This window comes from Anarhichas minor, unplaced genomic scaffold (assembly GCF_050575085.1).
Source record: "Anarhichas minor isolate MPS153535 unplaced genomic scaffold, ASM5057508v1 ptg000030l, whole genome shotgun sequence".
NCBI classification, from domain to species: Eukaryota; Metazoa; Chordata; class Actinopteri; order Perciformes; family Anarhichadidae; genus Anarhichas; species Anarhichas minor.
The window spans coordinates 7,134,125-7,146,610 of NW_027466476.1; the positions used below are offsets into that span (position 1 = coordinate 7,134,125).

Here is a 12,486-nt window from a genome sequence, read left to right on the forward strand (position 1 = left end):
ACGTCAAACAGATGTGTTGAATTTTCTTCCAGCCTGTACCGGCTTTTCTACAATACAAGCGTGTGATTATTATAACCAAATTTATTTTCTTTATTTAAAATCCAGATTACCTTCCAATTGACATTTGTATATTTATTAGATGAATACAGAGCATTTAAACCGACAGGATGTGATCCAGCTTTGGACTTAACTGGTTTGACATTTTGAGAAATATGTTTATTCTCTTTCTTGCCGAGAGTTAGACGAGAAGGCTGTTATTAAGTTTCTTGGCCAGGACCAGTCGCCAGGCAACCAATGGAGATTTTGACTGGCGTTAAATAGTCAAAATGAATTCCTGCCTTTGTGTTTTCCTGACCACTGTTCTTTGACCTCCATGGAAAAATCACCATAAGCTCACGGAAAGATGTGAAGCAGAATTCATAATTTTGGAGAAGAACCGCGGGGCTGAGATGCAATGGTGAACGTCGTTGACGTGGATTTGGGTAATTAAGCGTCTTCACTAAAACTTTTCTCAGTAAATCATTTTGGAACCTAATTAATGACGTGTGTCTTAGCTTCAGCACTGTTCTCTTCCTTCCTCTTGTGCCCCCCCCCCACCACACTCCCCGTTTCACACACTGCCTCCTTAAAGACCTCTATCTGGATGAGACCAGCCATGTTCATTCAATTTCACATTGTACGCAGCTCTCTCTCTCTCTCTCTCTCTATCTCTCTCCTGCAGGTCATCTCTCCTCATTCACTCTTCACCTCTCTTCCTCCCTCATCATGATGATCAAGAGACAGCAGGTGGATTAATTATGGCAAGGAGAGGAACTGCGTCAGCCATAAGAAATAAAAAAAAACACCACTCAACGGCCTGACAGCAGGATGTGCGCACATCCAAACAAGCCGTGATTATGATAATGTGGACATGAATTGTTGATACAATCAGGAGAGGAGAAAAACACACACATTCACACAGTTCCCACACCCTTATCTGTCAGGGAACAGGCTCCAGTATTTGGAGGCGCACTATCCATATTGCTTGCTGCACATATATTGAGCTCAGATAACACACAATGTCCAGGATTCTTGTACATTTGCTGAAATTACAGCACACAGAGCAGCACACATTGTCAACAACCTACAGCCATACGGTGGAGAGAGCTGATGAACAGCAGAGCCACAGAGAGATTATATCATCTTGTTTTTGATCATCGATCATAACATTACTATCATTCCAAGTATTTGAGCTGTTATGATGAGAATGTGTTGAAACATTTAAGTATCAAAAATAAAAGAACTGCAAAAAGGGTTAAAGGTTTGAGACAAAATGCGCTGTGGCGGTGATCTGACACTCTCAAAGGAACATCGACCTAGAGAACATACCCGGCTGTATCATGTACTTTAGATAGACTCTAGATAATAGACTTACATACTATTGCACTTCTTTTGGCAACTAGAGCAGTCATCCTGTGCAAGACACCGTTTGTTTTTTTGGATTTATTAGTGCTCCGTGGAATGTTCAAAGTATATTTTATAATCCAACCCTAATATGAATTTCTCCAGGACTTTGTCCCTGACCTGTTTGGAGCGCTCCTTGGTCTCCGTGGTGCCTCTTGCTTGGCGGTGTTGCGGACTCTGGGAGCTTTAAGAACAAGTGTATACTGAGATCGTCTGATGCCCACAGGTGAACTTTATCTAACTAATTATTTGACTTCTGAAGGTAATTTGCTGCAGCAGATTATATTTAGGGTCTTCATATCAAATGGGGTGTATACATTTGCAAGTACCACTTTTCAGTTGTTTTTTTGACATTTTTTAAATTTCACCTCACCAATGTTGATGGTTTTGAGTAGGTCCATTACATTAAAAAAAATACAAAAATCCATTTAAATTACAGGTTTTAATAAAACATAATAGGAAAAAACAACAAGGTGGGTGAATACTATTGCAAGGCACTTCAGTAAATGTACTTAGTTACTTTCCACCGCTGCTTAAAACAGTGCAGTGCCTCATAATGGCTACTAGGGGTCAGACTGTGGGGGAACAAATACAGTAAATCAATGAAGGCCTATCAAAGTGACACTCATCAGAGGGTTCTAAAATCTCTTCAATCTCAATTTTGTAATGTGAGATTCTGCAAAACATATATATTTTTTCCCTAATCCTATTTGAATACCTTTTCTCCTTTTCTGAAACACATATTAATGTCACTAGCATCAATCCCTGGCATGAGGTATCTCCAGCTCTCTCTTTTAACATTTGCAGGATGGACAAGTGTCCATGCCTGTGTGCACCCTTGATTGAATTACCTACGTATCTGGCAACTGTAACAGGGACAGCTTGACCAAACAATCTGCAGTCAATTTCACACTAAACGCTCCATGTGCTGCAGGGTACCAACACACATTTGAGACTTTTACCAGAAGCTTCTCCCTCAAGGGTATGAAGACTAAAGATGTATTGTAGTGCATGGTTACACAGGGGCTTCTCATCAAACGTAAACCCTCCGTCTCATCCTCCTACTTAACCTCTTTAGTTTAATCGCTTATCACAGCCACACCTCTATGGATCTGCAGTCCCACTCCATTAAGTTTTCAAAGACTACCTTTAATAGCCGTTCTCTAGTGTTCTCCGCTCTATGATTTTGCACAATGTGAGGAGAAGCAGAGGGGTTATGATCGAAACAATCGACTGAGCAATCTTTAATTTATTTGTTGCTAAGAGCTGAGAGGGTTTTTGGAGCAAAAGTCATTTGCCATTTTGAAAGATTAAAGTGTCCCCCTCTCACGTACTAACTCAGTTGGAAATCATCTGTCTTCTGTGTTCGATAGATTCAAGAGTTATTTTGTTATTGTAATTTACTTTCTGTTCGTTGAAGCTATATTTTTACTCAACATGTCCTCTCTTCCGCCATTACAGTCACTGATTTTCTCCCAGAAGGCCTTTTGACAACACAGAGAGAAGGGTGTGAATTGATAAGAGTTGAGTATATGACCATATCATACATCTAAAGCAATGAGCATGTTTATATTATAATTGTGGCACTACCCTAAGGTCAAAATGGGAACTAGAACCCAGTATCTCCTGTTTACTTGACAGGAACATTAACAAACTAAGCTAGCACGTCCATGAATATATTTTACACTGATAGTAAAGCTCAAATAATATCAAAGACATGTCTGGTCTGAAATGATGAGGATGTTAAAGATTGATTCATTAATAATCAAGCACTGTGTGGCATTGCAAATATTTTTTCGGAAGGAAATGGATTTTACATGTTTGTTAAACTCCAACAATTCACACATTGAGTTTTAATCTGCCTATACACATAGTTTTTTTTGTTTACAAGAAAACTCCACAGGGCACGCTCACAATCTCACCATGCTGCTGCAGTCATGTAGATGTGTACTCCAGGACCCTGTGACTTCACTGTTGGGTGTGTTTCAGGCAAATAGGCTTAAAAGAGGATTCACAGAGCCATACCGCATCATATCATCGGGGTACAACACATGCGCGGTAAAAGCACTTGCCGAAAGGATCACTAGTTGGCACACGATCATAGAACATGAGGATGATTGATTCGTTACACTGGGGCATCTGCATGGAGGGTGTCAATGGAAGGTTGAGAATTGCAATTCATGCTAAAAAAACAGGTGGCCCACGCAGCTCTGGGTCCCTGCTCCCAGGCGCTAGGAGACTACAGCCAGGAGGAGAGCAGATGGCCGCTCTGGAGACGGAGATACAAGGGTTTGCACTGGCTGAATTCCCATTGGTTTGTGGCCGTCACTCCTCCGAGTTCCACATTTTGGCCATTACCATCTTGGATTTTGGCCCAGTGCCATCTTGTTTTTTTGCAACCAATGAACAGAAGTGACCATATTTGGGCGGCGGAGGAGTGACACCGTGATAGAGATGTTGTATAGGGCTATGATAGCGACCTGTCAATCACAAGGTAGCCACGCCCTTAGGCATATTCTGCTTTATGGTCTATTTCATTCTAAATGGGACCATAATTTACAAAATTGACATCATGCTGTATTGAAGAAGACTTGGAACTAGTGATTGAGACAATAAACTCATATTCACATTATTTACTGAAGTAATAAATCAAGTGAGAGGTAGGGTCATTAGAAGTTGTTCTTTTTGCAACCAGAGGAGTCACCCTCTGATGGCCAGTAGAGAATCAGAATCAGAACCATTTATTGCCACGGCATGTTGCACATACAAGGAATTTGACACGACGGGTGGTGCCTAACTTTAAACAATCAACAACAATCAACACAGTGCAAAAAGTAGAAACATATTAAAGAGAGAATGCAAGTTTAAGGCACTTCTACATTGGCTTCACTTCTCAGATCCTGAGATTACTGCCTGCTATTGCCCAAGCTGCAGAAGCTAGCTGTAATCAGCTCTGGCTGCCATGTTTGTCAAAGATGTGTAGGGGCTTTTGTCATTGATGGGCGTGGTTCCATCGCATTCCCATGCCCACTTTTTTTTGCATTTTTCAAAATGATGTAGTGGGTGGACTTAGGCTGGGTGCTGGGGGTGAAGTCACACTTTGACTAATTAGTTATTCTACCTAAAATAGCAGGGGATTAACACCAGAAACTTAATTTCCGAGATAATTTCTGTAACAACCAAGTACCGCTGGGAACTCAGATTACCTTATCTACAATACAGGCATTTTGACTAACTAAGCAAAAGCAACTCCTACAGTTGTTGCTCCCTTTTGCAAGAAGACAATGAGTTGATATGACTGTAAAAAACACCGGATTTAAATGAAAAAAAAGAAGATTTTAGATGAAGAGCTCACTATGTGAGATTATTTTTGACAGATGATGGGCAAATAATGTTTCTCGGATATTCATTGATAATTAGGCACTGCTGGGATTTGAACCCAGGATCCCCTGTTTTCAAAACAGGTACTTTGAACCACTAAGCCACAGCACCTCCTACAGTAGTACAGTAGTCCCTATTGCAAGAAGACAAGGAGGCTTTACAGATGTGAAACAAACTTGAGTTTGCAAATGTAATTTGTGGAAGGAAATGGATTTGACATGTTTGTTAAACTCAAGAATCCATAAAATGAGTTTTAGTGAGTAATACTGAAAACATAACTTCTGTTGTTCACAGGAAAACCTGGACGCCTTTAAGTTCTCACCATGCTGCAGTGATGTACAGGTGTACTCCAGGACCCCTGACATCACTGCTGGGTGTAGTTTTAGATGCATGTGCTTTGATTTGAAAGCTCAAACCAGATCAAAGAGCTCTTTCTACAAAGCAAGGAATCTCAGTCAGTATATGTATGTCCTTTGCTTCGCTGGAGAATCATCTGTTTTTATCCATGACCAAGAGTGAATTTCACTGTCAGTAGCCGCTACTTGGGTATGCTTTTTCTTTCCAACCAGAGTGTATTTCACCGGCGTTTCTGACTTTTGGGTGTGTTTTATTTATAGCCAACAAATGCTGAGACCAGATGTCTATAGATATCAGGGTGTGGGATAGATTCAGTCTCAGAACACGGGTATAGTGAGGAATGTGTGTTCACTTATGGATGGATTGAAGACCTGGACCTTGATGCCATCCATAAGGGAACCCACATTCCATGCCTTTTTAATGTTTTCTGAGATAGTGTTGGTACTGCAAATACATGCTAAATCTTTGCTTCACGTTGTCAGGCAGACATTAAGGCACATCCGACGAATGCAGACACACCCAGTTCTGCATGGTAAGTATGTGGCTTTTATCTAATATAGATAGACGTACACAAACACAAACACACACAGCCACAGCAACACCAGCATAAGCACTGTAAAAAGTAGATCTTTTTAATTCACAGATAGCCGTGCTCATCTACTGTCATTGTGGACTGAAAGCTTTTTGGCTTTCTTTATTTTTCATATCCGGTAAATACCAACAGTTCTTATCCAGGAATGTTGGAAAAAGCCTGATATAAAATCTAGGATATTATAAGATATTGAAACGGTGATCAGGTGATCAGATAAGGTCTCACAGTGTGTTTTTACAAGCGGCACCCTGTAATTCTTTATCACTTCTTTCATGCTATATATTAACCAGCTGGTACAGTATATTGAGAGTTTTTCCATTGGTGGTTGGTGTCAACTGTATTCTGAAACAATTTTGTGCCTGGGGCCCTCTGCTGAGTCCTAGTTTTGATCATTATTGAACCAGCCATGAGAGAGAGAGACACAGAGCGAGAGATAGACAGAAATAGAAAGGAGCTTTCCTCTTTGCTGAGTTTGTACCATTCGATAGTTAGTTGAAGCTCCAGTGGCATGTTTTCATTGATGCGACCCAGCGAGCAGCAAAGGCCTTTTCTGCTTTCACTCATTCCAGCTGACAATTAATCCAGGTAGGTTGTCTTACCCTTTTGTCCTATTGTCCCATACTGTTTTGTTATGTTTTGTTTTCCTCTCTCTGCACCATTGGTCGCTTGTCTTTCTGAGCTCTCTGGTCTGAATGGTGCTTTTTCATTTTCTCAGCCTGTTGAGTCAGAGAGGACATTTCGATTCTCAACTTTACCTTCCTTAGCGCTGAATGAAAATGTCTGTCTGTGATGGAACGGGAAAACAAATATAGACACTTTGGAGAATTGTGGGCTCTCGAATATCAACTTCAGACCGATATTCCACTTAAACATATATGTCTGAGGCCTGAATGTGTCAAGTTGAAAGTATCAATCAATTATTTTCATCAATAAGAGTTGGGTGTGATAGTTTAATGTTTGATGGTTTGGTTCCCCTGCTTAAAAACATACAGTGGCATGTGACCATTCTGTTAAGTTTTTCTGAAACAGTTTGACCACATTGTCTTATGTGGATGAAAGTTAATTAACAGACTTTTAAAAATGCTTTGAGAAGTTGATGAGGCATACAGTAATTTCTTTAAACTTACTGAAGCATTAATGAGCACCACTTATCCTAATAACTGTAATCTCTCTCACTGTATCTCCACATACACGCACACACACGCACACACACGCACACACAAATCCCTCAAAAGTTTTAGGTCTTGTGCAGCTGGTTAAAACTGCTAAGTGCTATCTCTGATATATGTGCAGATGTGTGTGTGTGTGTGTGTGTGTGTGTGTGTGAGTGTGTGTGTGTGTGTGTGTGTGTGTGTGTGTGTGTGTGTGTGTGTGTATGTTTATCAGCTTGTGGGGACTCTGATTACACAGTGTCATTGTGGGGATTTGTTTTAAGGTTAGGTTAATATAATGTCCCCAAAAGTCATGAAAACACAACTGTGTGTAGGTATGTGTGTGTGTGTGTGTCTGTGTGTTCATATCTAGAGTGCTGTATGTACCTTATACGTGTGAGGAGTTCACATACATTTATGCTTGTTTATTGTGCATGAATGTTGTGATTTGCAGAAATTTGGAAATGTTTGATGTTTGCACGTGTGCATGTTTATGCGTGAGTGTGTGTTAGTGCGTGCGCATATCTCTATCAAGCTGTGTGGGGGTTTTGGAGGCAGGGCGAGCCCATCGATCAGGTCGTGAGAGGGGCTGCCTGCAGCTCTCGCTCCAGCTGCCCACTGGGTGTGAAGGACACTGATGTGACAGCACTAATTACAGAGGCAGGAAGCCAGCGCTACAAACATTCACAGCAGCAGCTCAACCGGGCTCTGCTGGGCTAAACCCATCCTCCACCAGTCACTTTGCACATCTCATCCCTCTGGGATGGATTGCATTTTAAGAGAGTCATTGCAAAAAAGAGACATTATACCCAAAGCCAAGTGAAAAGAAGCACAGGTTTGACTTATGGGATGTAGAAACCAGAAATACTTAATACTTACTAAATACTAATCACAGGGCACACTCAGTAGTGAGACTCAAGTGAATTCCTTTGCAATTTTAAAACAGAAGAAACCTCGGTAACAAATACACAATTTTATTTTATTATGTGGTGTTACTTCTAGCATTGTACAATTTTGGAGCCATTTAAACTAATTAAGTGATTGGGATGGATTTCTCTAGGTATAAAAGTAAATTGTATATTATAACAGCAGATGTTTGTGCACTCCGAGAACTTTCTAGTTTATTAACGGACCAAGAATGACCACTTCACTTTGCTTTACATTGCTTTATTAAAGCTCATTTAGACTTACAGCCAGAGACACAAAAATACCCCAAATGATGTCTGAAGGCAATTGAATGGAAGCACATTAACCGCAACAGCTTTATACGGTCATAATATGTCAGACCTGTCTGTTAGCTTGTGTTGAAGCCCTTTCCACTAGCAGGCAAATTTGTACTAAAGCTTTAAATATATTCAACACAATTCTCACGTTTCACATCTAAAGGACATATAGGCAAATTCCAAATGGCATTTTGCTTACAATTACAGTAGCTTAGTGGACATAACGCTGTGAAAGTATGCTCTCTCTAACCTGTCACCAGCAGGAACAGGGTGGCCTTAAACTTTGCTGGTGGTGTTCAATGTATGAATCATTGCCACGTGCGATAAGTTACCCTCACATTTGTTTTCCATTGATTATGGCCTCTCTTTTAATTATTTCCCCATTGATCTGCACAGTAACCCAACATGCAAACATGCAGGTCATTGAAAAAGAGCTGCTGCTGGAGTGTTCTATGTCAGAAATAAAGTATTGATGATGCACGCACACACACACACACACACACACACACACACACACACACACACACACACAAGTCACTCAAACACACATGCAGAAATGACAACACTAATATACAGTGTCCATGAAAATGGAAACACAAGGTGTACAGGTAAACACACACATATGAGCATATATTGCCACTGTGCATTCTAGAGCAAACACTAGTGGTTCTCAACATATTTTGTGTCAAGGACCTCTGATTGATACACATTAGGTCACAGACCCCATTAGATTTCACTTCAGGGACCTCCAACTGAAAAGATTTTGGTTGTTGGATCTGATTAAGACCCGATTTCTAGAGTTGCCAACAACAGTTGAGGAGATAACCTTGGAGGAATGATCAGAATAGTCACTTTTATGACTCTTAGTCACACTGGGCTCACTAGTTAAATAATCTAATAGTGAAAGTAAGCTATTATCTGTTTTTCTGGGGACCCTCTGGAACTCCCACAAGGACCCCTGGTTGAGATCCACTGCCATACACGCAGACAATTACATACCACACACACACAGTCTAATGCTGCACATACCTGAAGTCTTTCAAAAATTGTCTTTCGTCCTCTATACCAGGATGGACCATGGAGACCGAGGAATGGGCGTCTCTCACCTTCGCTATGAGGAGGAGGAGGGTGAGTGTGTGTGCACATGTGTGTGGTTCATGTCTATGGAAAATCCATCATGGATTTGCCCTCTGTTACAGTAATAGAAACAGGAAATGACGCCATTACGCCCACTTTGTCTCTTACTATTATCATGAGACAGTTGATTCATCACACTAACTTATAGTTTCAAATTTGTTCTGAGAGTTTGTGTGGGTGAATGCTGTTAATGGACTAAAAATAAGGAGTGAACATTGACATGAGATTGTGTGGTTTTGTATGAGTCTGTATTTTGGGGGGTTTGGGAGTTGCATATCCTTGTTTGTGTGTTTTCTGTCTTCACACTGAACAGCAGGCTCTGTTCTTTTTACAAACATCCAATATTGGTTTGCGTCTCCCCGTTGTTTAGTTATTTCACATGGGGTTTAGTGTGCAATTAGTTTTTAGAGCGACACTCTAATTGCCTGCAGATGATCAAACTCACAGAATCCAGGTTTGTTTTTGCAAAACAGGGATTTCAGGAGCCAAATGCTAAGTCGAAGGAAAGCTGCTACCCTGAGTGATTCTAAATAGACTTGATTTGCTTTTATCTGTCAATGAGCAGACATGGTGTGAAACATAATAAATTCAGAGTTTGTTAAAGTTGTTGAAAACACTTCTCTGAGTATGAGGAATTAATGAATGATCTAATTAAACAATCTGCCAGTGTTACTCGCTGTCAGTCAACTATTTGGAGGCCTTTCATGAAGCATTCATTTAAGTCACTTGTTTTGGAAAAACTGTGCTCTCATTCTTTGGGTAAATCCGTGTGCTACAGGAACCCATATTGGCACTTTAGTTTTGCATTTTACAGTATTCATGTAACGATCCACGAACCGTATTTGTCCCCAGACCATCAGTCCATCTACATAGGTGTGCCAGTGCCTCGGGGATATCGGCGAAAACGCAGGCGAAGACGCTCTAGTCGTGAGGCGGCTGACATGGACAGGGACAGACACTACAGTCACCACAGACAGCCAGAGCACAGCCGCTACAGAGACATAGAGGAAGGACTCCTGGATTCAAACGAGCAGAGTCTCCAAGACATCAACCGCACAGGTAAGTCAGTGCCCAGAGAGCCATAAAGTTACATGAGAAGATAAGCAAGAACCACAAATTGTTATGACGTGAGGCCTGATCAGTTTTCCCATGTATCACTCTTCCTGTGTCTGTTGTGCTGGAACATTTTGATTAGCTGCGCTGTGTCAATCACCAACCTCTATTAGCCACAAACCTTGCGAGACTAACCATTAATGTCGTGTGTGAATCTCAATCCACTAGACAACTTAAAGACAACCTTTTTTTCTACAAATAAGTTCAACTAATACTTTTGTACTTGTTTTAAAGGGACACTCCAACTATTTTACATGTCTAAGGCGGTTTACTTAACCTGGTTAGTGTTATTCAGCCTTAGATAACAGTCCTATAATGTCTACTGTGGCTCTGGGGGGGTTTTTATCAAATCTGAGAAAAAAACAACTGATGATTATGTCATCTCAGGTTGGGCTTTAGATACACATTGTTATCATAAAACCTGTGGCATGTAGAGTTTGACGATGTGGTCGCGTAGAAGGCAGTAGAAGTCAAACAATTGACACTACTTGTTGCATTATGGGAATTATAGGATTGAATGTCTTTAGGATTTGAACCTTATAGGAACCAAAAGTCGGGATATCACAGCCTCTGCTTTATTGATTTTTTTACCATTATTTTTTAAATCGCCTCTTACGAGTCCGACAACTTGATGGAGTGCAATCTTACACTGCTGGAATGCCCACTCAGAACCGCTGGGGACCGATGTGGTCTATGACCAACCAAACATTGAATCTTTAATGAATTAGGTGCTGACATTGTGTTACCATGCGCCTGTCTTAAAGTTAAGCATAATATAAAACTGTTTCTGACTGTAAAGGAAAATGAGTAGCCTCTAATACAACTTCTGCTAATATAGGGAAGTAGGGCTGCACTCTTGTAGAAATTGTTCCAGTGACGTCTGGTGTACATAACAAGTTTTCTGCACACCGCTGCCAAGGAGGCTTTTACTTCAAACATTTAAACACCTTCCAAAGAATTGGCACAGACATTATCCAGACTTTGTCATGTATTACAATTTTGTTGCACTCTTCTACCTCATGCTTTGTATTTGATTTTGCTTCCTTCCAGCAGTTTTAACAGAGAACAGAAGGAGTCTGAGACACAGCCTGAGACTGTGTAGCTTCTGTTTCAGGTTGGAGTAATGAGTCGCCTGGCAGAACACTGCTGCTTTGGCTTTCAAAGACTCTGCCTGGGAACATTGTCAACCTTGCTAAATCAATTTGGTGCATGCAGTGGCGAGTGCAGCAGAGGTGTTTAAATTATCTGGACTGTATCAACGCACAACTATGGTCTTTTGGAATATGTGCATGAATATCAATGTTGCATATAGTGCCATTACCGGGAGGAAGTTTGACAAAAATGTTGACTTGGAGAGCATTGGAAGGAAAATAAACTCAACATCAAATATGTTGTTTGAAAGGTGTAAGTGGTCATGAATGTTGTATTTCTTAAATTTGTTTCACTTGCCTTTCAGACAAAACAACATATCAGTAGAATTCATAGTTTGTTCAATATAATTGACTCACCCCGTGTACAGTTACTACCATACAGCTCAGTCCATGGGTTAGCATGTCAGCTGACAGCTCATTACCCTGCAGCACCACTGATGAACATTGGGTTCAATTCAACTTCCATACAATAATGAAATGGATTGTACAGTAGGCTCACAATTGAATACCTATAATCAGATAGAAATGTGTGATCTGGATGTACGCTTCAATACTGCAATCAATACTGCTAGTGCTGTAGAGTAAATACAACAGTTGGTTGTAAACAAGGTGTAAGTCAAAATATTTATAGTTTTAAAGTCTGTGTCTATTCATTCAGATTTGAGATCACTATTTACATTCATAAAGAAAAGATCGGTTTGATTTGACCTCTCAGCAAAAGGAAAGGGGACATCCTGTTTGTCTCGTAGAGAAACTGTCGGCTTATCTTTTTAATATTATGACTTAGGTTGCATTTAATAATCGTCAGGCCCGTAAAGCCTGTTTAAACTCTATGAATGCTATAAAATGTCAAAAAACTATTCTTTCATTCCATAGTGTCTCCAGCGGCAGAGCGGCTACGCTACATCCTGAATGAAGATGATGACATGCCCAAGCCG

General features: G+C 40.6%; 1 non-coding gene across 1 annotated transcript; it reads right to left on the reverse strand.

Moving 5' to 3' along the window:
• Window positions 1-4,861: 4,861 nt before the first annotated feature.
• trnas-uga (transfer RNA serine (anticodon UGA)) lies at window positions 4,862-4,935 on the reverse strand. The gene has a single exon. It is a non-coding gene; the product is annotated as a tRNA-Ser (tRNA).
• Window positions 4,936-12,486: the final 7,551 nt, after the last annotated feature.